The sequence below is a fragment of the Sciurus carolinensis genome, chromosome 15, assembly GCF_902686445.1.
Source record: "Sciurus carolinensis chromosome 15, mSciCar1.2, whole genome shotgun sequence".
In the NCBI taxonomy this organism is placed as follows: Eukaryota; Metazoa; Chordata; class Mammalia; order Rodentia; family Sciuridae; genus Sciurus; species Sciurus carolinensis.
In genome coordinates this window covers 6,666,585-6,693,880 of record NC_062227.1, presented here as the reverse complement: position 1 = coordinate 6,693,880, position 27,296 = coordinate 6,666,585, and the positions used below count along the sequence as shown (strand labels likewise).

Below are 27,296 nucleotides of genomic sequence, written 5' to 3'. Positions count from 1 at the left end.
TGTGTAACAGGAATTCCTTTGGTGTGCTGAACACAGACTGAAGAGGCAAAGCAGAGAATCAGGCGACAGGACCATTTTATCCATCATAGTCAAAACCAGAAGCGACCAGGTGCCCTTCAGTGGGTGAAGGGTTACACCAACTGGGCTGTGGAATACTCCCCAGTCATGAAAAAGAAGAGATCCACCAACCTGAAATGACCCTGAAAGAGGTCAGGGCCCAGACAAGGGATGTCGGTGACTTTGCCATTCTGATGAAGAGGCGTGATAGCTCATCATGCTTTAGTTTTATTGTTTTTTTTGGTGGGGGTGGTAGTGGTGGTGCTGGGGATTGAACCCAGGGCCTTAGTGCATACGAGACAAGCACTCTACCAACCGAGTTATATCCCCAGCCCTTAGTTTTTATTTCTGAATGCATAATGACGTTGACTATCTTTTCCTGTGATTATCTGACATAAGCGCTGTTTGGTGAAAGGTCTGTTATTTGCCCGTGTTCTACTTGGTTTGTTAGACCAATGTTGAATTTTGAGAGTTCCTTTGTTAAGCGATTTTACCCCAATCCTATTACACAATAAAACAATTCTATAAGGTAACGAGTCCCATGGCAGTTTCCTGAGGCGGCTGTTTCACTGTTGGAGGGCAGAGAAGCTCCTCAGGAAGAAGCCAAGTCCCTTCACGGTACTTTCTGGAGCTTCCACTCCTCTACCTGATAACCTTCAGGTGGGACCACACTCTGGGGAAGGCCTCTGCTTCTGCCTGGGTGTACTCGGCTCCACCTACTGGTATTTCCCGTGGCTGAGGAAGCTCTTCCACTAAATTCTTACGAATATCCTGTGGAATATCCTCATCTGGAAGAAGAGGCGAGCCTTGCATCCTCGTTCTTCTGTGAAGGTTTTCTGGCAGCCTGCCATCCACAGCTAATTTTCCAGTTGTCACTGGATCCTTCTGATGAGGCTGAGCAGCTGTTCCTTGTCTACATCCACCTGGGTAGCAGGATGGGAGGAGCGCGTTCCCATGTGTTTCCAGAAAATGCAATGCGTCTGTGCCATCACCGTGGTCACTCAGTCGGTGACGCACAGGTTTATGCAGTCTTGAAGTTTGATTGAGGCTATAGCAGCAAGTTTACCAGGGGGTCGCATATTCCCAATCCAAGAGCTACCATATTCAAACAAAAGTGGCCCCTGGCTGGGGAGCCCTAGAGAAGCTAGACAAACGGTCCTTCTATACCCTCAAGCTAAGCCGGGTCCAGAAGTCTTTATAAAATGTTGGTAGTCATCCTTTATCTGACATATACTTTACAAACATTTGCTCCCAATCTCTCTCTCTCTCTCTCTCTCTCTCTCTCTCTCTTTTTTTTCTTTCTTGCTCTTGACAAGGTCTTTTACAGAACAAAAGCTTTTTGGTAATTGCAAGAATGTCCCATTTATTCCTTTTTTGTTTTTGTGGGTGGTTCTTCTGATGCAAAATCTAAAAATCTATTTGCCTAGCCCTAAGTCCAGAAGTGTTGCTAATGTGTTTTTCTAGGATATTCACATTTCAATCTATGATCTACTTTGGCTTGATTCTTAGATAGGGTGTTAGGTTTACAGATCAATTGCGGCTATACACAAACAAATGCCTTCGCCGCATTTGTTGAAAAATTATCCTTCCTCAACTGAATGGATTTTGTACTTCTTTTCAAACCTCTATGGATTGTTTTGGTTTGTTTGTTTGTGGTTTGGTTTTGCTGTGGTACTGGGAACCAAACCCAGGGCTTCTTGCATGCTCGGCAGCCACGCTACTGATACCACCGTTTACCGGTGACGAGTTCTGCTTCTTCTAATGTTGAAGATTAAGCACTAGAGAAGCACGCCAAGGCAAGCATATTAAGCAGGTTTTATTTAAAGGTAATAGTACAGACTTCTCCCGGCAGGGAGAAGGGGGCCATGGCTGATGTTCTAAAGTCCCAAGAAGTGAGCACACCCTGCATCTTTTATAGGTTAAAGTCTCTTTTGTTCTCCAGTTCTTTCCCCCCTTATCTCTCCTTCCTGCCTTCGTGACTAGGCCCGGTTTTGCATAAGTGAGAAGCCAAGGGCAGGGGGAGGGCCAAGGTGATTCAGGCGGGTAAGGGCCAGGGGGCATTAATTAGCAGCTCCTTGTTTGCAGTCCTTGATAAAGGCAGGTAAATTTGGTAATCAATGGGCTCCGGAGATCTTTGACATTCCATTCTTCCAGGGGCAGTCTCCAACTTCCAAAGGCAGATGGCTTCATGGCTTCATTTCCTCGAATTGACCCGATTTCCTATTTCTACACTAACTACCTGTCCTTAATTCTGGCTTCACTACCATGGAGGTAATCCAAGCCCCACTCTTCTCTATTCTGTTGAATTGATTTATATGTCTCTCCCTCCACGAATAACACAGTTATACAATAAGTCTTGAAATGGATAAATTGCTTCTTTCAAGTTTATGTGAAAAGACCCCTGCGCCACCCACTCAGGCCTATTTTAAAAGAGAAAAGAGAAAACTATCAGGGCACGCTAAAGGTGTTTATCTAAAGATTTAGCTAAGAAAGGGCAGGATAATTGGGAAAGTCAGAGCATGTCTGAACTAACAGGAGCTGATAAGCAGGAACTATAAAACTGTCCTGTAAAACTTCTGATACCAGATTCCTGACCAAGGACAGAGTAAATAGGGGACTTCACAGATAAGATGAGAGAAGTCTGAGTTTATACATTCTTTACCATTTTTTACGACCCGTGCTGCGGGCAATTAGGGAAAGCCTGTGTTTATGCAGGTGCGGAAGAGAGGGGCTGCGGGCAATTTGGGGAAGCCTGTGTCTCTGTCTGTGTCTCTATCTATCATCCCCCTCTCCAGTTAAAGTAAATTTATGGCTTCTCCAAGAATGTCTAAATGCTGGATTCAAAATAACCAATAAGAAATCTGTTGCTTACCGTGCGCGCGAAACCTGCCCCTTTACCCTATAAAAAACCTGTACCCCAAAGCCCGGTGTGCCAGTTCACCGAAGCTCCGGCTGAGGTTTCGCTGAGCACCCGCAGGCGCCTGTGTAACATAACAATAAACTGCCTCTTGCTTTTGCAGCCAGTGATTACATGAGTTCTTCCTTGGACAGGGGGTCTTAGGGTCTTTCATATGACTTTTCCCCCTAAATTTGTTTAAAGAAGTAAAACTGATTTTCTCTGTGTTTATGTTATATACCCTATGATCTGCTGAACTCACTCACAAGGCCTAGGAGTTGTTGGTTGGAATGTATCCCTTAGGATCTTCCACATAGCCAATCATGTTTCTGCAGGAGAATGAAAGTTTTACGTCTCCCCTTCTTTTTATTCCCTGTCCCTGCCTCAGTGAACTGGCAGAAGTCCTCCTGATAGCCTGGTCAGTGGCAGCCTGGGCGCAGATCCTCCTGCTGTAGCCCTTTCCTTAGGAATGTCACATTCTGTCACTATTAAGTATAATATGAACTGCAGGTTTTTTCTAGGTTCTCTTCATCAAATCGAGGAAGTTCCTCTTTTCTTTTCTGGGGGTTTATCATGAGTGGGGATTGAATCGTTCCTATTCTTGGTTTTTCCGCATAACTGGACACGATACTGTGATTTTCTCTTCATGCTGTTAGTATGGTGGATCACACTGATTTTCACACATTGAACAATCTTTTCATTCCAGATTTAGTGCCACTGATCACCTTGAATCTTTTTTTTTTTTTTTTACATTTTGCTAAATTCTGTCTTCTAATATTTTGTAAAGGAAACGTGTGTCTGGATTCACAAGGGAGATCGGTCTGTAGTTTTTCTTTTTGCGATGTGTTGTCTGGTTTTGTTATCAAGACAGCACTCGCTTCTGAAGTGCTGAGATGTGCTCACTCTGTTTTGGAAAAGGAAGTGTAGAATTAGTGCTGATCCTTCTGTAGACATGGCAGAATCCGGGGAAGCCATCAGAGCCTGGAGATCTTTTTGTTTTTTTGTTTTTTTTGAAAGCTTAAATATTATGAATTAAATTTCTTTAATAGTTGTGGGGCTATTATATTATTATTATATTATATGTATTTTTTAAAATCAGATAAATTGTTGCAGTTTATCCTCTACAAAGAATTGGTCCATTTCATCTAAGTGACCAGATTCATGTGCTAAAGTTGTTTGCCGTATTCTTGTTGGTTCCCTTGACTTTGGGTGATACCTCCTGGTTCCTTCCTGATGTTTCCAATCTATGTATTCTTTCCTTTTTGGTTTTTCGGTCTTGCTAGATGTTTACAAATTTTGTAGATTTGTCCCAGCCCGCAGGACATCAACGAGGACGGCAAACCTAAGAGAGAAGGAATGAAGGGACAGGAGACGCAGGGAGAGACAGCAAGACAGGAATTCTGATCAAGCTGCAAATTTTTATTGTTCTCACGGGTATTTATGCTGAGGGAATGAGGGGTATGACGAGGTGCAGCCTGGTTGGTTGTGTTCTTCTGCTGGGTTCCTGATAGGGTGCAAATTCGCGCTGGCAGGAAGGTGAAGTTCGCGCCGGCGGGAAAGTGTAGTCCCGGAAGAGAAGCCGTGGGCGCCATAGGCGCCATACTGTCAGAATTATCAGCCGGGGGGGGGGAGGGGCGCTGCTGCTTATTGTAAAGGTCAGAATGTTCTCAGAATGAGAACTTCTTGGTCCCTGACATTTCCCCCTTTCTTATATAAAATTATTGACCATTTTTCGATAGCCATATTTTAAGGGGTGATGGAGGCTATGTGGCGAGGCGGGGGCGCATCTTGCCTGAACAGGTACAGAGCGGGAGTGACAATCCCTCGGGAACTGCGCCTGTCTTAGGTTGTCCGTGGCAGAGCAACATCCTTACCCGTCATTGGATAATGAGGCTCTGGCCCTCATTTCCTGTCTTAGGTTGGCGTGAGCTCTCACGAATCTTACCCGTCATTGGCTGTCCAGTTCAGCTCACAGGGGTGATGGTCTTTTAAGATCACCATCGCGATCCATCATCTCCAGTCGATGGTAATGAACCTGAATAGGTTTCGCCTGTATAGCCTCAATTTGAGCTTTAAGAAAAGCCATGATCTTGTTGAATATCAAAGGACCTATAGATTCAATAAGCAGCAAGCAAAGGAGGGGACCTTAGCAGGGTCCTCAAGTCCTGCATGGCTGTGGGAGAGCAGTGAACAGGCAGCCATTATCCAGAGAAGCAATGTTGTGCAGTCACAGGGTCTGTCATTCAGGGGATTTTTCGCATAGATTGTCGGCTGCATCTATAAGAGAGGAAGATTCATCCTCAGGGGGAAGGTTTCCGTCCCTGGGTTGTGGTAAATCATTGACCTGTTTGACCAGGCGTTCTGGTAACCATCTTGGGGCTGCTTGTTCTTGATCTAAAATACAAGCTGAGCCTCGTCCCCAAATGAGGACGGGATCTGGGCCTTTCCATTTATTTGTTAAAGGATCGCGCCACATAACAGATGGGCGAGCAGAATTAGAAGAGGGATGCCAATGTCTGTCTGCGGTCGAATGTCCTTCATTGTCTAGGGTAAGAAAGTTAAGAGCAAATAATGCATGATTAAGGCAATCCCTGGGAGTGGTAAATGCAAGGGAAGAGGCCTTAAGGCGGGTAAGCCAGGTTTTTAAGGTGAGGTGTGCACGTTCCACAATGCCTTGACCTTGAGGGTTATATGGAATTCCAGTAGTATGAGAGATTTGAAGAGTGGCACAAAACTGTTTGAACTTGGTACTGGTATATGCAGGGCCATTATCTGTCTTAATATGTGCTGGCTTTCCCATTATGGAAAAGGCTGAGACAAGATGAGAAATGACATCCTTGGTAGCTTCTCCGCAATGCGGTGATGCAAAAATAAAGCCACTAAAGGTATCTATGGAAACATGTATGTACTTTGTTTTCCCAAATTCAGGAAAGTGAGTAACATCCATCTGCCAAATCTGATTGGGCAGTAATCCTCGAGGGTTAACACCCAGATGTTGAATAGGAAGGGAGACAACGCAAGCAGGACACGCTTTTACAATTTCCCTTGCTTGTTGCCTGGTAATTTTACAGAGTAACCGAAGGCTCTGAGAATTTAAGTGGTGAAGTTTGTGTAAATCGTGGCCTCTTGGATGGATCCAATAAGAACTGGGAAAAGGGACCGAGTGGCTGCATCAGCCTGAGCATTACCCCGTGATAGGGGACCGGGAAGATCAGAATGTGCTCTAATGTGTCCTAAGAAAAATGGATGTTTTCTAGCCTGAATTAGTTGTTGAAGCTGGTTAAACAAAAAGGCTGCATTGGAGGAAGCCTTAATGGCGGGTGAAATCTCCAATAGGGGCACAGAATGGGCAATGTAAGCACTGTCTGTATAAATATTAATAGGTTTATCAAAAAATGTCATAAAGACTTGTGTTATAGCAAACAATTCTACAAGCTGTGCTGATGGATAAGCAGTGTCAAAGGTGGTAGGCTGATTATCAACAACAAAGGCTGCACGGCCATTGCTGGAGCCATCTGTAAAAACAGTAAGGGCTTGTGGAATAGGAGCCTTCCGAGTAACCCGAGGAAAAATAAATGGATGTAACTGAGCAAAATGCAAAAGGGGGTCATTGGGAAGGTGGTTATCGATTATTCCCAAAAAGCCTGATAGAGCAATACCCCATTCATCCCTCGTCTGTAGCAAAAATTGGGTTTGATCCTTAGTGTATGGAATCAGAATGTTATCAGGGTCTTTGCCAAAATGTTGTCGAGAAAGCAAGCGACCTTTAATAATGATAGAAGCTACCTGAGCAGGATAGACAGCAATAACTTTAGAGGATGTGGCGGGCAAATGAACCCAGAGCAAGGGGCAACCCTTATTTTTAAAATGTGGATCCCGCTGCCAGAATAGTCCCGTGGGTGTATGAGGGGTGTGTAATATAACCAAAACCAAAGGAAGGTTATAAGATATTTGTGTAACAAATTGTTGAGCGATGGCTTCTGTGACTTGAATTAATGCTTGCCGTGCCTCGGGAGTAAGCTCTCGAGGAGAAGAAGGGTCAGAATCTCCCCTTAAAATATCATTAAGAGGCAAAAGCACATAGGTGGGTAGTTTTAAATATGGTCTTAGCCATTGGATATCCCCTAGTAGTTTTTGGAAATCGTTAAGAGTGTGGAGATGGTCCACACGCAATTGTATATTAGGGATTTGAATTTGATTAGTTTGAAGTTTGAGGCCCAAGTAGGTGTAGGGGTCCTGTGTTTGAACCTTATCAGGGGCTATCTGAAGTCCCAAGGCAGTAAGGGCTTTATAGAGATCCAAATAACAATTGTTAAGATCATAGGTATTAGGTGCAGCAATTAACAAATCATCCATATAATGTAATATATAAACTTGTGGCCACCGCTCTCTCACAGGGTCTACTGCTTGAGCAACATATTTTTGGCAAAGACTAGGGCTGTTAGCCATACCCTGGGGAAGGACCTTCCATTGAAATCTTTGCATAGGGCCCTGAAAATTGATGCGGGGGAGGCTGAAAGCAAAATAGGGTCTGTCATCAGGATGTAAAGGAATAGTAAAAAAGCAATCTTTTAAGTCGATGACCATTTTATAATAGTCCCTAGGAATAGCTACCGGTGTAGGGATGCCTGGCTGTAATGCCCCCATCGGGCGCATAACCTTATTGATAGCGCGCAAATCCTGTAAAAGGCGCCATTTGCCTGATTTCTTCTTAATAACAAAAATAGGAGTATTCCAGGGTGAGGTTGAGGGTTCCACATGGCCGGCTGTCAACTGTTCCTGTACTAACATGGAGGCAGCCTCTAATTTTTCTTGGGTAAGGGGCCACTGATCCACCCACACAGGAGTTTGAGTTTCCCAAATAATTTTGTCTGCATGGGGTACAGGAGGGTCAGGGACCGACACTAAAAACCCACATACCCAAGTCCAAATTTGTCTGTTTTTTGTATGGGCTGTACAGGCTCAACCTGTCCTTGTCCTAGCCTCCCAAGGCCTGTACCAGGGATAAAGTCCATACGAAGCATTTGATGAGTGACTAAAGAGTCGGGACTAGCAAGAATAACTTTCATTTGGCTTAGAATGTCTCGTCCCCAAAGGTTGACAGGGAGATCAGGAACAACGAAGGGTGTGGGGGTTCCCGGGACCCCCAGCCTTGAGCATGGTCAAGATGGCGCCTGACGCTGAGCCAAAAGCAGCCAGCTATACAGTAAACAACCAGCGAATTCCAATGATTGGCTAGTTAACGATGTGACTAGAGCATGCCCCCCTCGTGTACCCATCCTATGCCTGCAGCTGTCCGCGTTTATCTCGTGTACTCTCCCCTGATTGGTTGAAGTGTATATAAGCCTGGTGGGTGGGAGAGAGAGGGAGAAGAAGCGGAAGAAGGGAAGAAGCGGAAGAAGCGGCGGCGGCGGCGGCGGCGGCGGCAGAGGCTGGAGCTGAGCTGGAAGCTGGGAGTACGCGGGAGCTGGAAGAAGCTGGGAGAAGGGAAGCTGGGAGTGCGCAGAAGCTAGGGGTAAGAGAAGCATAGGAGAGGAACTGTGCACAATAAACTTCCAAAGCTTCAGACATTTGTCGTGTCTCTCTCTGCGGCCAGAGGGGACGCGATAGAAGGGGGTAACGGTTCCTTTATTCCCTGTGTTATCTTTTGTGTCAGTCCAATTAAGCACCCTGGAGCTAACTAAGGGGTTTCTTGACTGCCCTATTCCTTTAAGGTCAGTTAGTGATGAGGTGAGGGGCCATTCTGATGGCCAATATTTTTGAGAAATAACTGTGGCGTCCGCACCAGTATCTAGGATCCCTTGGAATTTCTTTCCTTCAATAAATAAGGTAAGAGTGGGTCTTTTGTGGGAGATAGGTTGGACCCAATACACATCAGAGGAACCTAAAGAGGCTGTGTTTCCTGGTGAATTTCCTGAATTGAGGGGAAGGAGTATTAATTGTGCAATTTTTGTTCCTGCAGGGATGGCAGCTACTCCGTTAACAGCTGTGGCCAGTATTTTAATTTCTCCAGTGTAATCATCATCAATGATGCCAGGGAAGACCTGAACACCTTGTAAGGTGGTAGGAGCTCTCCCAAGAATAAGAGCACACATATGAGGTGGAGGGGGGCCTACAACCCCAGTGGGTATTATCTGAGGTCCTTGCATAGAGTCTAATATTGTATCGGTGGAGGCACAGAGGTCCAATCCTGCGCTGCCTGGGGTAGCACGTTGGAGGGAGGTGATTGTGGAGAAGGACAGGGAGCCTGGATTGGGTTGGGAGTCTGAGAGGGAACAAACCTTATTGCCCCTGGGTTTGCTCTGGGGGTGGTCGGGGCCAGGGGCTGGCCCCGAGAGGAGTTTCCCGAGAAGTTAGAGGGAATAGGCTGTCCAAGGGCATTGGTCTTGGATCTACACTCCTTGGCCCAGTGGCGACCTTTACCACATTTAGGGCAAAGGGTGAGCGGAGGTGGTTTAGTCCTTGTTTGAGGAGATATGGGTCCTTGACCCAGTTTCCCTGTTGGGCAGTCTCGCGCAAAATGGCCAGGTTGTTTGCAAGTAAAGCAAGTACGTGGGCCAGGGTGGTGAAGGGCCTTGGTGAAGGCGGCACCAATGGCGAGACCCATGGCATGGGCTGTTCCTACCCCGGCACACAGCCTAATGAAGTCAGAAAGGTCCCCTTTATCTTTGTGGGGCTGAAGAACATCTTGACATATTGGGTTAGCATTTTCAAAGGCAAGATATTTTACAAAGGAGCTCTCGTTTTCACTTGGTCCAAGTAAGTGCTCCGCAGTTAGATTAAGCTGGGCAACAAAGTCACTGTAAGGCTTGTCAGGACCCTGACGAATTTTTGCTAGGGAGGTGGTGGCCGAGCCCTTTTGAGGGAGCCGTCTCCAAGCATGCAAACCGGCAGTTTGAACCTGTGCTAGGAGCCCAGTAGGAAAGCGTGCCTGTTTAGGGTTAGTATCAAATGGCGCATTACCCACTAGTTTAACATAGGTCCAGGATTTAGAGGAAGCCTTGGTTGAATTTTTTTGGGCAGTTTCCCGACAGTATTCCCTAAAGTCTGCGTTCCACAACAGGAAGTCACCCGCACTGAGGGTGGCTCGGGCCAAAAATTTCCAATCATTAGGGGTGAGCCATTGTGTACTATGGTTCTCTAGCAAGGCCAGTGTATAAGGTGCAGTGGGGCCATACTGTGTACAAGCCTTTTTAAGTCTTTCAAGAAAGCAGAGGCTCAGCCTTTTATAAGAACCAAGGGCTCCACTCTGTCTAGAGGTGGGCTCCTCCTCATCCCCTGATTCCTGGTCCTCCTCTTGTTCCCTCTCTGGTTCTACCTCTTGTTCCTCCCCTGATTCCTCTCCCTGACTTCCTTTTAAATTCTCTGCTTCAGTTTGTGCGGGCTGATCTGCTTGACTGTGAGTGACTGGAAAGGCAAGAACAGGCTAGCCACGTGGCTTCACTTACGAGTATTGAGGGGTCTTGGGCCAGTTTGTGTTAACTCCGTGCCCAAGGCCAGTGAGCGAAGCTCGGCATCAAGGGCTTTTAGTTCTTTTAAAAGTTGGATTTGTTCCCGCCTATGTTGGAGAGACTCGCGTAAAGGGGTTAGATTAGGCAAGGGAAGTGGGGAAAAATGTCTGGGGGGGCAGTAGGTCCCTGAGGGGCCGGAGCACGAAAGGCAGGGGGTGTATAAGTGGGAAGTGGATTTTTAAGAGGTGGCAGGTCTGGAGAATGGTGTTGAGCCGCTGCCCCCTCCAGGGTAGCCTCACCCTCTGGGGTCAACTCATCATGGGGATTTAAAACCGGATAAATCTTAGGGGGACTTTTAGGGGACTTTTTTGGTAAGGTGGGGTCTGGGAGGTTCCCGGGGTCTGGGAGGGTCCCAGGGTCCTGAGAAGGCTGAGTAGGGGGCATATGAATACTAACCGAAGGGCATGCCGATGGGGGGGCGAGAGGTGGATTGCATTGCCTGCTCCCCAATCTTTACAAGTTTTAAAGTACCACTGTCAAAGGGTGAGCTTTTAAGAATCTCATTAATTAAATTCCAATAAGAAAAGGCAGTGACAGGCACCTTTTGAGGACCAAAAGTCTCATAATAATCTTTGAGGCAGTCTCCTACTCTGAGCCACCTTTTACCATCAATTGACCCCTCGAGGGGAAACCAAGGACACAAATCCTCTATGTATGAAAAGAATGATCTTAAATCCTTTTTCTTAACACACGCTCCCCGAGTCTTGAGGGCCTCCTCGAGACCCATCAGAAACAAATCATGTGACGAAACTCCTTGTCCCATGGTGCGTCACTCACCTTGCGCTGGCCTCACTCTCCTCCTGGATCTGACTCCCGGTCGCGTCCACCGAGGCGATCCCGAATCCCGCTTGGCCAAGTCTTCCCCAGAGGGCAGCGTTCGCTTCTCAAACAAAGGCTCGAGTCAACCACGTTGGGCGCCAACTGTCCCGACCCGCAGGACATCAACGCGGACGGCAAACCTAAGAGAGAAGGAATGAAGGGACAAGAGACGCAGGGAGAGACAGCAAGACAGGAATTCTGATTAAGCTGCAAATTTTATTGTTCTCACGGGTATTTATGCTGAGGGAATGAGGGGTATGACGAGGTGCAGCCTGGTTGGTTGTGTTCTTCTGCTGGGTTCCTGATAGGGTGCAAATTCGCGCTGGCGGGAAGGTGAAGTTCGCGCCGGCGGGAAAGTGTAGTCCCGGAAGAGAAGCCGTGGGCGCCATAGGCGCCATACTGTCAGAATTATCAGCCAGGAGGGGGGGGAGGGGCGCTGCTGCTTATTGTAAAGGTCAGAATGTTCTCAGAATGAGAACTTCTTGGTCCCTGACATAGATTTTCTTTTTTGTACCAAGGATTAAACCCAGGATACTTAACCACTGAGCTACATCCCCAGCCCTTCGGATTTTTTAAAATTTTGAGACAGGGTCTCCTAAACTGCTTAGGGCCTCACTAAGTTGCTAAGGCTGGCTTTGAACTTGTGACCCTCCTGCCTCAGTCTCCAGAGCTGCTGGGATGACAGGTGCACCACTGTGCCAGACATTTTACAAACTTTTTAGACAACCAGGCTTTGTTTCATTTATTTTCTCTCTTGTTTTTGTTTTCAGTTCCACTGATTTCTGCTCTTACGTTCATTATTTACTTACTTTGATTTATTTTGTTTCTGTCTCATTTTTTCTAGATTCCTGAAGTGAGTGAAGAAGTAACTGAGTTGACAATTTTCTTATTTCTAATTTATGTATTTAATGCTACGCGTGTTCCTCTCAGCACTGCTTCCTCTGTGTCCCACACATTTTGATGTATTGCATTTTCATTTTCATTGAGTTCATTCTTTACAATCCTTCTTTAGGACTTCTTTTGACCAATGGATTACTTAGAAATGTTGTTTGATTTCCAAGTCCTTGGAAATCTTGTTATTTTTCTGTACAGATTTCTAGTTTGATTTCATTATCATAAGAGACATCCTGTATGATTTCAGTTCTTTTGAATTTGTTGAGACTTGTTTTATGGCCTGAGATGCTCTGTCTTGGGATATGTATTCTGTGACTGCTTGGGAAGAAAGTATATTCTGATGCTACAGGGTGGAGGGTTGATACATGTTGATTCAGTCCTGTGAGTTGGTTCTTTTGTCCTTTCTTTGCCTCTTTCTTTCTTACTTTCTTTTTTTCTACCCTTCTTTCTTCCTTCTGTCCTTCCTTCCTTCCTTCCTTCCTTCCTCCCTTCCTTCCTTCCTTCCTTCCTTCCTTCCTTCCTTCCTTTCTTCCCCCTTCCTTCCTTCCTTCCTTTCTTTACCAGGGTTTTGAACCCATGGGTACTTAACTACTGAACCACATCCCCAACACCCCCCACCCCCCGCCTTTTTTTTTGAGACAGGACCTGGCCACGTTGCTGAGACTGGCTTTGAACTTGCAATCCTCCTGCCTCAGCCTCCCGAGCAGCTAGGATTATACGAATGTACCACCACAACCAGCTGGAGTTGGTTCTTGGGTTCTGGATCTTTACTGGTTTTCTTCTAGTTGTTATATCATTTGTGAATAACAAGAAGAGGTGGGAGAGGCATTGACATCTCTAACTATAATTCTGGACTTATTTAATGATCCTTTCTGTTCTATAAGTTTTTGATGAACACATTTTACAACTCTGTTGTTTGGTTGATATCATATTTAGTTTTCTATGTCTCATTGGTGGGTTGGCTACTGTGATCATGAGACAATGCATCTCTCCATTTAGTCATTTCCTTTTCTTTGCTCTAAAGTCTCTTTTATATGTTATTAAAATAGTCACTTCTGCTTTCTTTTTAATAGTATGTGCAAAGCATGTCTTTTACTATTCTTTTATGTCAACCTGCTTATATCACCATATTTGAGGTGATTTTCTTATAGACTGCATACAGTTGGGTCATATCTTTAAATCTCTTCTTCCAATATCATTTAATTGATAAATTTAGATCATTTACATTTAATGTAATCATCAATGTGTTAGAGTTAGGCAGGCACAGTGGGCACACTTGTAGTCTCAGATACTAAGCAGGCTGAGGTAGGTCCACCACTTGAGCACAGGAGTCCAAGGCCAATCTGGGCGACGTACTGAGACCCCACCTCAAAAATAATTCTTTTAGGGTTTATGTCACGCATTTTATTTGGTTTTCTGTTTGTTTATTTTGTTGTCTGCATCTCTGTTCTATTTTTCTGCCTTCCTGTAGATTACCTGAACATTTTTTTAGAATTCCATTTTGATTTATCTGTACTGTTTTTGAGTGCACGTGTTTCTCTATCTTCTTTGGTGGTTGTGATAGGTATTATATTATGTAAGCATAATTACTTGTCACAACCTATACTGTTGACATCTTACACTTCATCGAAGTGTGGAACTTTACCTACTTTTGTGTTTCTCTGCCCTCCTCTGTTGCATTTGCCCCCACCCCCTTTTAAAACAATATGACTGATGGCTACAGAGAGTGAGTTCCTTTGGAGGGAGGGCCAGCTGGTATAGAGTCCTTAGCAGAAGGGCTGGGGACCCGGGGGCTTCTCTCTTTGGTGACAGATTATGGATGGCAGGCCCCAAAGTTGAAGGCAACTGATGTGGTTGCCTTCAAGTTTTCTGCCCACTGTGACTTCTAGTGTTGAAACTGGAAAGGGGGAGGCTTAAGGCTGGAGGCCAAGAATCCAAGCAGCACCCTGAAAGCCACCCTCCAGGAGTTTTGGAGGTAGAAGGCAGCACAGTGGTAGCTGGTTTCAATTCCTAAGTGCAGAAGAGTGGGAAGTTTCCCCGTAGCAAGGTGGATGCACTCTGGGATCGCTGGGGACGTTCTTCCTCCTCTTTGAAGAGAAGGTCTTGGGGAAGAGCTGCAGCTTCTTCTGGGTCTTGTGTTTTGCCTAACGTATTTCCCTGAGTGAATTCTGCTTTGAGCTGTGTTACAAGTGAACAGTGAGTCTAACCAACTTGGAGGGACTTGGGCTGGGGGAAGGACAAGGTCAAAATGCAGGTCTGGGGCTTCAGGGTTCACATGGGGAAATAGAAACACTAATGTGTGAAAATCTCATGAGTTTAGGTCTTCCCTCATGAAATTTACTTACGTGTTGGCTTTTGGAAATGCTTAATATTTGTGTTTTCAGGACTCAGAAAAAGACAATTAATAGAATTATTAATAAGAATAATTCATCTGGGTCCAGGAGCACTTGCCTGTAATCCTAGCAATTTGGAAGGAAAAAAAAAAAAAAAAAAAACAATATGACTGTCTTAAATATTTCCTCTGCCTGCCTTTATGAACATCTACCAGTGTTCTTCTCTTTGCTTAAACTGTCAATCATAACTTAGAAAACTTGAGGGGAGAAGCAAAGTCTATGGTATTTACTTCTACTTTTGCTTATTGTGGTCTTTTTTTCTTGATGTTCTGTGTTATTCCTTTCTACCTAGAGAATTTTTTTTGATACTGTTTCATGTTATTTCTACTGATGATAACAAATTCTTTTAATTTTAGCTCCTCCCAAAGAATACTTTCTCCTTGTAGAAGTTTGTAGGTTTGGAGGATTTTTGTTTGTTTTTATCTTTAGCATGTTTTGTCACTTCCTTTTGACCTACAGAGTCTTTGATGAGAAATATACTCTATTTCAAATTGCTTTCCTTTTATACATAAATTGTCATTTCTCTCTGGCTGAACTCATTGGTTTACTTCCATTTCAGTTTAATTTTTTTTTTTTTTTTTTTTTTTTAATATTGGGGATTGAACCCAAGGGTTCTTAACCACTGAGCCACATTCTTGGCCCTTTTTGTATTGTATTTAGAAACAGGGTTTCACTGAGTTGCTTAGGTCCTCACTAAGTTGTTGGTTCTGATCTCGTGATCCTCCTGCCTCATTCTCCCAAGCTGCTGGGATTACAAGTGGTGCACCGCTGCACCCAGCTCAGGGTTTAATTATGATGCATCTTGATAGGGATCTCTTTGGCTTTATCCCGCTGGGGTTTACTTAGTTCCTTGAATCTGTAGGGTTATACCTCTTGCCAAATTTAGGAATTTTCAACCATTATCTCTTCAAGTACTTTTTTTTACTTCTGCCCTTTTTCTTTCTGGGTCAACAATGGTATGAAGAATAGATTTTTTATAAAAGTTCCATAAGTCCCTAAGGCTCTGCTTAATTTTTTTTCAGTCTGCTTTCTCTCTGTTCTCCTCCTCCTCCTCCCTCCAGGGTTCTAGGTGGAAGTCCACTCCTCTTTCTCTTCTGTCTTTTCCATTCTCCCATTGAGTCCATTCATTGAGCTTTTTTTTCATTTCTAAAAACTCTGTTCAGCTCTTCTTTATGTCTTCTATTTCTTTGCCGAAACTTTGTTTTTTATCTGTTGCAAGCACATTTGTTTTGCCTGTAAATGTATTTTTTTTAATCATGATTGCTTTAAAATCCCTATCAGAAAATTCCAACTTCTTTGTCATTTAGGTATTCCTATCTATATATTGTCTTTAAAACAAAACACTTTTAAAAAATATTTGGTTTTAGTTGTAGGTGGGCGTGATAGCTTTGTTCTATTTTTATGTGCTTCTGAGGATCAAACCCAGGGCCTCACACATGCTAGGGGAGCGCTTACCATGGAGCCACAGCCCCAGCCCAAGAAAACACTTTTTTTTAAACCTTTTATTTATTTATTTATTTTCATTAACTTTTTTTATAGTGATAAATATTTTTTTTAATTCTTTTCATACATGTATATGGGGTAATAACATCTGTCTCACAATCTACCGTCCTTCCCCTCCCCACCACTTTACCCCTCCCCTCACTCCCCTCTGCACAATCCAAAGTTCCTTCATTCCTCCCTACCCACCCCCACTGTGGATCAGCATTGGCTTATCAGAGAAAACATTCGGCCTTTGGGTTTTTGGGATTGGCTTATTTTACTTAGCATGATACTCTCTAGTTCCATCCATTTCAACATAACGCTTTTTAATAGGCTTCATCTTTAGGGAGCAGTTTTAGGTTCAAAGCAAATGTGACCATAATGTCCAGAGTTCCCATATGTCCTTCTTCCTTCCCACTTGCACAACGTCCCCTAAGATCAGTACCCCAGCCCAGAGTGACACCTGGTGACGATGTTTACAGTAGGGCTCCTTGGTATTGAACCTGTTCTGAGCTCAACTATATGATGACTCATAACTACCATTGTAACATTATGCAGAATCTTTTCAGGACCTAAAAATCCTCTGTGCTTTGCCTGCTCGTCCCTCAGTCTCCCTTAACTCCTGGCAATCACTGATAAAAAAAAAAAAAAAAAAAAAAAAAACCTCTTTGAGTTTTGCGTTTTTCAGAATATCTTATAGTTGGAATCATGCAGTAGTAGCCTTTTCAAAATCGCTTCTTTTGCTGAGTGATCTGCATATAAGCTTCCCCTGTGTCTCTTCAAGACTCAGTAGCACTTTTTTCTGCTGAACAGTCCACAATTTATCCATTCACTGAGGAAGGGCATCTTGGTTGTCTCCAAGTTTCATCAAGTATGAATAAAGTTATTGCAAATATCTGTTGCAGGTTGTATGGACATAAATTTTCAATTCACTGGGAAGTTATTTTTAAAAGATACAATTCTTTGAATGAAATTGGTCATGATGGTAGCAAAGCAATGTAAATGTACTTAATGTCCCTGAGCTGTTCACTTAAGTATGGTTATGAAGGCAAATTATGTGTTATGTGTATTTTTTTCAAAAATGAGAACACGTTTCTCATAGTTTCTTGCAGCGACCAGCACAACCAAACTCTCAGTTCCAGCCAGGGGCAAAGGGGGATTGGAAAATAAAGATTCATGGAAACAGATCTTGAAGATTAAGCTGGGATCAGGTGGAGCTCTGCTCTCTGATGGAGGCGCAACTCTGAAGAGTTATGCCAGCAACCTTTATTTATATATGTCTCGTTGTCAGGTTAAAGACTAGCAAACATTATTCCTTGTATTCAGGAAAGTTACAGAAACTAGGACATCCTGTGTAGCTTTTCAGCAGTTGCAATCCACAGTTGCAAAGTGCAATGTTAGGAGTTTCGTGTAGCACTCAAGAAAGTTCATTGTTAAAAGTTACTGTAAGGCAGGCAGGAACTGGAGAAGCAGAGCTGGTGAAGCACTGTGATTGTCTAACATAAGAATTCCTTCCTTCCCAGGAGCTATGTGCCTGAGATCAAGGTCAGAGCTGATAGGACTCTTGCACAGAGCCTCCTTATGTAGGGCATTGCCACAGTAGCTAAGCATCCTGTGCCCTTGCACGGAAACATTCCCAGGCACCGGGCATGCCACAGCCATGAGGGCATCAGAGACCCCCAATCTCAGTCACTGCTCTCCCATCCTCTGTCACTGCTCTCCACAGTTTCTCAGTAAAATTCCTGTTGCAAAGTCCCAAGAACATGTTGAATCAAAACCTAAAAAATGAGTTAGGGTTGTGGCTCAGTGGTAGAGTGCTTGTCTAGCATGTGTGAGTCCCTGGGTTTGATCCTCAGCACCACATAAAAATAAATAAGTAAAATAAAGGTATTGTGTTCATCTACAATTTTTTTTTCACCAAAAAATTGGTGGATTGAATCCAGCAAGCACTCTACCAACTGAGATATATCCCCAGCCCATCTACAATTTTTTAAAAAACCTAAAATATAAATATAATATGCTTTTATTCAGTAATTTCATTTCTAGACATATATTCTAAAAAGTTAGGCAAGGGAATGATATTGTAAGTATAGACACATTTGCCCCTAAGTTTTTTATACAATAAAAGCTGGAAAACCACTTATATTTCCCAAAAGAGAGGATTCATGAAATATTACCCTGTATCCCTCCATAAAATGTATCTATTTCAAAATTAAGATCTAGAAGTGTCATTTTGACATGAAATTTTCTTCCCAAAATTTTGCAATGTTGAAAAAACGCAGCTTGCAGGTCAGCGTACCGAGCGTGCGTGAGCGCGGGCGTGGGTGCATGTGGTTTTCAGGTGAAGGATCTGGACAACCGACCGACAAGCATCTGGAGAGCACCTCGAAGCTGCCCGGGGAGCTAGGGAGCCTGCCCACGCCCGCGTTCACACCGAGGGGCACGCGGACCTCCTGAGTGCGCCCGCTGGCTCACTGGACCCTCCGACGGTCCTTCGGGCGGGCGCGTCCTTCACCCTGTTTCGTAGGTAGGGACTCAAGGAGATGGAGTGCCAGCCAGGCTCACGGCGGGTCAACAGCAGGTGCCGAGACGGGAGCCCTGGCTGTCTAACTCTCCGCCATCCGGCTGCTGCACCGGGGCACCCTCTCTACACCCAGGCCCGGGTCTGGACTGTTCGTTCGAGGAATTCCAGGGCTGGTAAAGAAGGAAGGTACGGCCACAAGGTGGCAGTAGAAGCCGCAAACTTTATTTGGGGGTGATTTAAGAGGTTTGCAAGTAGAGGGAGTCCCTTAAGGCGTGAGGCTGGGGAGACTTTCTGTGGAGGTAAGCAAGTGACCTCCTGGAGAGAGGAGCATTGGACAGGGGATTCATGGGTCCAGGCGATGTTATTTGCAGTCTCCCGGGAGTCTCTGAGTTACAGAGACTAAGATCAGCAGCAGTTTGGAGTCCTCATCGTCTCGGGGTAATCTTACCTGTAGCTAGGAGATGCTGGGCTAGTCTTGCAAGGTTTGCAAAGCAGGCAAGCTCTCAAAAATTAATATGCTTGTTTGGGCTATGTTTAATTCTAATGACTATGTAGAATTTTATGTTTCTATGTATCTGTGAAAATTAATTTAAATGAAATATTTTAACTAGAAATAAATATAAAAATGTATGCATGTATATCTGATGAATGCATATATACCAGTAACTGTTCGTTTTAATTACTAGTTACTCAAGAGTAGACTGGATGGGAGATAGAATCAAGCATTTTAAAAATGTTTCTATTTTGCTTTAAACAAGGAAAATATATTCATTTCCTAATTGCTATATAAAATTGTTTAATTATACAATGTATGCATATGATGAAATATCACATGGTATAACATGAAATTTACCATTTTAATTTCCCCATAGGGGCAGGCAACAGATCTTACTAAGTTTCCCAGGCTGGCCTCAAACCAGGTATACAAGCACACAATTCAATGATATTAGTTACATTAACAGTGTTGTACATTTTCAGAACCTTGAATCATTTCAAACCCAAATATTGAACCTCCCCTCCTTTCCCCAGCTCCTCTTCCTTCTATTTTTTTCTCTCTTCGAATTTGACATTTCTAGGTTCTTCACAGAATAGAATCATTAGCAGAGGGGTAGCCTGAGAAAGCAGAATGCAGACTGTCTCCCAGCCAGCACCCTGAGCCCCAAGATAAAGCAGTTTCTTAAAAGTGATGTTCCAGCTACACCAAAGAGCAAGCAGCAGTGACCCAAAGGCAAACTTTACTTCACTATACAATTGCAATCTCTACCCTGGAAAGAGCTGAAGCCTCATTTCCATAGCATGGGAAGTATGGAGGAGCCTGTTGTCAGCCTGAGCCTGCAGCAGGATTGTGTGCCCCTGTCCCACCCAGAGTCCCCCGTGCTGTGATGACTTCACACCTCCTGAATAGGCATTCCTTGACCAGATGAATTGCCCAAGCTTTAGGGGAGTCACAGCTTTGGAAGAAATTCCCTGTGGTCTCCCTGTTGATTGCAAATAAATTTCATGCCGTGTGACACCTGTTCTTAGTGTTCTATTCTGGTTCAGTTCCCACCAAGAGATAGACTCACTGAGTCCAGTGACAGAACCATACACAACGTCCTTTGGTGTCGGGCTTATTTCACTTAGTATCATGTTTTCAAGTTTCATTCATGTTGTACCAGGTGTCAGAATTCCACTCCTTGGAGAAGACTAACATTACATTTTATGTATATGCCACATGTTTATCCATTCATCTGTCAATGGGCATTCAGATTGCTTTCACCGTACAGCGATTGTGAATAACGCTGTAATGAATGCTGGTATTTGCTGCTTTTTTTTTTTTTTTTTCTTTTTTGGATTACTGATCATAAAATTTTGTGTGTGGTGTGTGTGTGTGTGTGTGTGTGTGTGTGTGTGTGTGTGTTTCTGTTGAGGATTAAACCCATGTCGCACAGGATGGGAAAGAGCTGCATCTCCAGCCTCTGTGCTCACCCCTTTGAGGACCCTCCAGTGTTTCCCACGACAGCTGTACCATTTTGCATTCCCACCTATAATGCAAAATGCCAGTTTCTCCACGAACTGGCATCTCATCGTGGTTTTTATTTACATTTCTCTAATGACTAGCACCTTTGAATACACTCACTAGTTATTTGTATATCTTCTTTGGGAAAAATATCTACTCAAATCTTTTGTGCACTTTTGAATTTTTTAAAATCGTTGTTCAGTTGTAGGAGTCATTTATATCTGGATATTCATCCCTTATCTGGGTCATGACTTGAAAGTCTTCTCCCCCATTTCAAAAGTTACTTTTCTACTCTCTTGATTTTGTTCTTTGATGTACAATAATTTTTAATCTTAATGAAGTCCAAATTACCTAATTTTCTTGTGTTGCTTCTGCTTTTAGTGTCACAGCCAAGAAATCATTGACAAGCCTTATAAAGCTTTTGTGCTGCTTTCTTCTAAGAGTTTTATAGTTTTAGCTGGCATGTTTAGGTTTTTATGTATTTTGAGTTAATTTTTGTGGTATTAGGTAAGACTCCACCTTTTTTACTTTTGCATGTGAACATCCAGTTTTCCCATCACCATTTGTTGAAAAGATTGTTCCTTCCCCATTAAATGTCTTGAAACCCTTATCAGAAATCAATTAATATGTTTCTTAGTCCATCTGTGCTGCTTTAACAGAATACCTGAGACTGGGGAATTTATAAAGATCAAGGCACCCAGTTTTGGTTGTCAGGTGAGGATGCTCTCTGCTTCGATGGCACCCAATCTGTTGTTTCCTTTACTCCAATGGGACAATTTCTTCTCAATATGTCTTCAGGTTCTCTGATCTTCCCTCTGTTGTTTCCATTAAGTCCATCCATTGAAATTTTATTTTTATTACTTTTTCACTTCTGAGTTGTGCTTAGTTTTTCCTTGTATCTTCCATTTCTTTGCCATGGCTTCATTTTTCATTGTTCCAGAAGCGTTTGTGATTGCTTGCTGGAGCACTGCTTGAAAAATCTTTGTCAGCTGGGCCCTGTGGTGCACGCCTGTAATCCTGGCTGCTGCGGCTGGAGAATCGCCAAGTTGGAGGCCAGCCTGGGTAACTTAGTGAAACCCTGTCGCAAAAGAAGAAATGAAAAAGTGTTGGGAATATAACTCTGTGGTAGACCACCCTGGGTCCAGTCCCCAGTACCAAATGATGTTGATGATGATGATGATGATGATGATGATGATGATGTTGATAATCCTTGTCAGACAATAGCAACATCTGTATCATCACAGCATTAGTGTCTGAAGATTATACTTTCTTATGCAAGTTAGTAGTTTCACTTTTCCTAGAGTGAAGAATTTTGCACTACCTCCTGGAGGTTTAAGTATTTTATCACGAGGCGGGGTGCTGTTTAAACCTTTTATTTTAGCAGGGAGTCAACCTGCTTAGATTCATAATACAGGTCTGACTCATGTCTGAAAGCTGTTGTTCCATTGTTCAATAATTTTTGAAGGCTTTGCAGTATCTTGTACCAGATGAGTGTACAATTTTGTTTTTGGTTTTGGTTTTGCTGTTTTGTTTTTGTTTTTGTTTTGAGGGCTCTTTTTTGTACCAGGGATTGACCCATGAGGTACTTAATCACTGAGACACATCCCCAACCCTTTTTACTTTGTATTTTGAGACAGGGTCATCCTTGCCAGTATTATTATTTGTATTCTTGATGATCGCCATTTTAACTAGAGTGAGATATACTTTCGATTTCCATTTCTTTTTTTTTTTTTTTTTTTTTTTTTTTTTGGTGCTGGAGATCGAACCCAGGGCCTTGTGCTTACAAGGCAAGCACTCTACCAGCTGAGCTATCTCCCCAGCCCCTCGATCTCCATTTCTGACTGCCAAGGATGTTGAATACTTTTTCATTTATCTGTTGCCCATTTACATTTCCTCTTTTGAGAAATGTCTATTTAGGTCCATTGCCCATTGATTGATTGGATTATTTGGAGTTTTTGGTATTAAGTTTTTTGCGTTCTTTATATAATCTGTACATTATTCCCTCGTCAGAGGAGTAGTTAGCAAAGACTTTTTCCCATTCTGTAGTCTCTCTCTCTTCTCACTTTTAATCATTTCCTTTGCAGTGCAGAAGTTTTTTAATTTGACGGCATCCCACTCATTAATTTTTGCTTTTATTTCTTGAGCTGCAGGGATCTTGTTAAGGAAGTTGGTGACTGCATTGGTATGTTGAAGTGTTGACCCTAATTTTTTCTTCTAGCAGTTGCGAAGTTTCTGGTCTAATTCCTAAATCTTTGATCCAGTATGATTTGACTTTTGTGGAGGGTGAGAGAGAAGGATTTAGTTTCATTCTTCTACAAATGGATTTCTAGTTTTCCCAGCACCATTTGTTTAAAAGTCTATCTTTTCTTCAACATATATTTTTGGAATTTTTGTTAAGTATCAGATGATTGTAACTCTGTGGGTTTGTCTCTGTGCCTTCCATTGTATTACATTGGTCTTCATGTTATTTTGATGCCTATACCATGCCATTTCTGTATATAATTTGCCATTTCAGTAGTATAATTTGAGATCAGGTACCGTGGTACCTCCAGTATCACTCTTCTTGCTCAGGATTGTTTTGGTTGTTCTGGATCTTTTATTCTCCAAAATGAATTTAAGGACTGTTTTTTTTTTTTCTAGTTCTATGAAGAATGCCATGGGTATCTTGATGGGTATTGCATTGAACCTCTATAACACTGTAACATGGCCATTTTGACAATATTAATTCTGCCTCTCCAAGAACATGCAAGCTCTTCCTATCTTCTAATGTCTTCAATTTCTTTCTTCAGTGTTCTATAGAAACTATAGTTTCATTGAAGAGATAACTTCGCTTCCCAGGTTAGATTTATTCCCAAGTATTGTTCAAGGTTATTATTGATTTCTTTCTCAGAAGACTCATTATTGACGTATAGGAAAGGATCTTGTATCATGCTACTTTGTTGACTTTATTTATCAACTCTAGAAGTCTTCTGGTGGAGTTTTTTGGGTCTTTTAGGTCTAGGATAATGTCAGCAAACAGAGTTAACTTGACTTCTTCTTTTTCTCTGTGTCCCTTTAATTTCCTTTTCTTGCCTAATCGCTCTGGTTAGAGTTTCAAGAACTATATTAAATAGAAGTGGTGAGAATGGACATCCTTGTCTTGTTCCTGATTTTACAGGAGATTTTTTTTCAGTTTTTCTCCATTCATATGAACTTGGAATACTTTGAAATGTTACCCCATGACTGCCAGAGATCATCTAGAATGTGTAGGTGTGCTGGGTGCCTTCTAGTCTATGATCCACACAAACTCACTCTGAATTCCAACTCCTCTATAACTCCTCCTGTAGACTACATGCCAAATCAATATTTCCTATAGCCTTCATGCGATGCCTGGAGAGAAAAAAAACCCTTGCTTATCATCCAGTTTGGCCCATCCAGTTTGGTGTCTGATTCAAACAACTGTCTAATCAGCCACAGGCTCAACTAACTCCACCCAAGATTCCCTGGGTACCTTACCTTACTCATCTTGCTCTTCTCCCTGCAAGAACTGCACTATTACCAGCTTTCCCCTGGCGTCTCCCCTCATCTTATCAAAATACCTTTTTCTGCTCTCTCTCCAGCTTCCTAGTCACTCAGTCAACAAGCATTTCCTGAACATTCTTTTTTTTTTTTTTTTTCAGGGCTGGGGATTGAACCCAGGGCCTTGTGCTTGAGAGGCAAGCATTTTGCCAACTGAGCTATATCCCCAGCCCTTTCTGAACATTTTTGAGTGTGCCAGAATTTAACATTAACTGAAAACATCTAGCATTGCAGCTCCCAGGTGGCCTACATTCTTAAGGGGGACATATACATTAGACCATTTGCCACACTGGGGATATAGCATTACCCTCTGAGATAGTGATGTAACTTAGGGACTCCATTCAAATGGAACACTCTACTTGATGATTACAGAATAAACAGTCTTTTCCATAGCACACGGAATATTCTCCAGGGTAGAAGAGGTACCTGGCCAAAAACACATCTTGATTAATTTAAAAGGAATGAAATCATACAAAATATGCTCTCTGGCCACAACAGAATGAAAGAGACATCAAGAACAGACAACTCAATCACAGTTGTTGGAGATTTCCATTCCCTATTGTCAATAATTGATACAAGGAAAAAAAGTCAGCAAGGTTATAGAAGTCTTGAACATCACTGTCAATCAAATCATGAAGTCCATTGGGGTGAAGTAGATGAGCACCTTGCTAAGGTACTTAAATTTTTTTAATTAAAAATATTTGTGGTACTGGGGATTGAACCCAGAGGTGCTCTACCACTGTGCTCCATCCCCAGCCCTTCTTATTTTTTAAATTTTGAGAGGGAGCTCCTTAAGTGGCCCAGGCTAGCTTTGAACTTGCCATTCTCCTACCTCAGCCTCCCAGGTAGCTGGGATTACAGTCATGTGTCACCATGTTCAGCAAAGAACTTTTTGAGATAGGCCGTGTGTGTGGGGGCGGGCGGTCTCAAGGGTAGAAAAGTAACTCAAATACATAGCAGAGACTTGGGTCTTCTTTCCCAGTTTATATATCTTAGTTTACAGATAGGAGGCGTCGACTAAAGTAACTAATAAAATCCCTGATGATTTAGTCACAGTACACATCGTCGATCATTTTTCAAGCATTTCCAAGGGAAATCTATGCCCGTTTACCAAAGGAATCTCCTGCAAACTGTGTCTACAGTGTGAAGTGGCATCATTAGAAGCGATGGCTGCTGCAATTAAGGTCCTCACAGAGGCTGTTCTGGAATGCGTGGTGAAGGAAATCTTCCCCGGGTGCAGAGTAAACATATAAATTCAATCCCAAATACGTCGGTAGTCACGCCCCCACTGTCCAACCTAACTCCATTTTTTTTCACACTTCACAGGATTAGCATCAATTTTCCTTATATTCTCAGCACTCGGTGCAGTTTCCAAAAGTCCTATGGGGAAATGCTGTTACTTCAATCGGGATCCAACCAAGGGGTCCTTCTGCATTTAGTGGTGGCGCTTAAACTGAACCCCCAACCCTCTCAAGCTCCTAGAGACCCCAGCCGGGACTTGGAGAACCGCAGCCTCCAGGTCTCCAAACCCGCGAGGACTCCCCGCTGCGCAGACGCGGGCGCAGAGCCTCACGGGACATGTAGTCTCACGGGCGCAGAGCCTCACGGGACACGTAGTCTCGACTCCTGTCTCGCCGCGCGGCGCTCCAGTCGGGCTCGGGGGTGATGCGCATGCGCGGCGTCGGCCCCGCCCCCTCGCTGGGCGGCTCGGGCTCCGCGGAGGCGGCCCGGCATCCTAAGGGTGGGCTCGGAAGGCGGAGGCTGCACCCCTCTGTGGGAGCTGGGGGCCGTCAGGACTGGCGCGGCGGTGCGGGCGTGAGACTGAGGGTCCTGGGACCTCCTGCGGCCCCCGCGGCCCCGAATACTACGGGCGGCCCCGGAGGGCCGAGACCCGCGGGGGACTCACCCCGTGCTCCCGGACGCAGGTGGGGCTGAGCCCTCGGAGCAGGTGTGCGATGCGGGGCGCGTGCGGGCCCGTGAGCCGGGTCCAGCCAGCGGCAGCGGGGAAAGCCCGCTCGTGACGTTCACGACGACTGTGCCACAACGCGCGTGCTGTGCGTCTGCGGCGAGACCCCGAGCTCTGGAGCCAGAAAGGCCCCATCAGTTCCCGCTCTGCCCACCTGTTAGCAGGGCGGCCTGGGTAAGAGTCCGGTTTCCCCTCTGGGGATGAGGATATTAGCGATGACCTCATAACTTTGTTTTGAAACTTGTAAGTCATCACCTGTAGCGCCAGGTGCAGGTTACTAATCCCTGAGTAAATGGCCACTACTGTTATATTTAGAAGACATTTGTTCTTTTCGGTGGATGACTACCTAAACCACATCACTGTGAGATCAGCATAACCACCTGCTTTAAAATAACCGAACATAAGGTTGGTGGAGCCCTGCGTTTAGGTCATGTGCTACCAGCGATTGAGGGAGCTCAGAGTCAAGGGCAAGTGTGATTTGCTTCTGGTTTCAGGCGCTAATATCACACCTGCCTGTTACAGGTATTGTGGCCCTCACAGCTCTGAGCAGTGACCTGTCTCCAATTATTCAGCGATGTGATAGGAAATGAATGCAGATGGAATCTTACCATGTGTTAAATGTATTCTGGAATTACTGGTGTGTCTTCAGATCCCTTGGATCAGACAGGTTCCTGGCCCCTTCTACACCGACAAGTTGTGTGTCTTAATATCTTCTGATATCATCATTAATTCCAACGTTCAAGTTTTTGCTTCTAAAGTGAAATTTGGTTTTCAGGTCCAGGTTTCAGCTTCTTGCAACAAAGTAGCCCTTGTGAAGTAGGAGGTAGGGGCCCTTTGTGCCCAAGAGTTTTACCTGGAAGAGAAACCTCTCTGACTTAAACTTTCTCCAGAGCTTCAGAGCAAGACACAAGATCCCAAGAAGGAGCAGATCCTAGATTTGCATGGTCAGAAGCAGTTCCTGATCTTCCTGCCCAGGGTGAGCCTGACTTGCTGGTAGTGCCACCTCCAGAAGCCCCTGCAGATTGTGACGGTAGAAAGTTTGGGCCAGCTTTGAGAAGAGTAAGGTGAGGCAGGGATGCCCAGAAAAGGTCACTTCATTTCGGGGCTTCTGAGGGGAAGTCTGCAGGTAAGGAATAAGTAGGTCAAAGGTGGGAATTCCATTAAGCTGCTCTTCTACACAGGGTCAGCCCCTTGGTT

The 27,296-nt window shown here is 44.0% G+C and overlaps 1 protein-coding gene and 1 pseudogene across 6 annotated transcripts in view; one reads left to right on the top strand and one right to left on the bottom strand.

Annotated features, from left to right (window-relative positions):
- Positions 1–699: 699 nt before the first annotated feature.
- Positions 700–25,867, bottom strand: LOC124965752 (39S ribosomal protein L13, mitochondrial-like; annotated as a pseudogene).
- The window catches only part of Znf782 (zinc finger protein 782), a 32,502-nt gene continuing 31,027 nt past the window's right edge, over positions 25,822–27,296 (top strand). For 2 of the 6 annotated variants that reach the window (XM_047526760.1, XM_047526757.1), the window contains exons 1-2: positions 25,822–26,273; positions 26,990–27,075. The gene's annotated coding sequence lies outside the window, so the exon portion shown is untranslated. Of the gene's footprint in view, positions 26,274–26,874; positions 27,076–27,296 lie in introns of all 6 variants that reach the window. The other 4 variants (XM_047526758.1, XM_047526761.1, XM_047526759.1 and 1 more) reach the window with 2 other exon arrangements.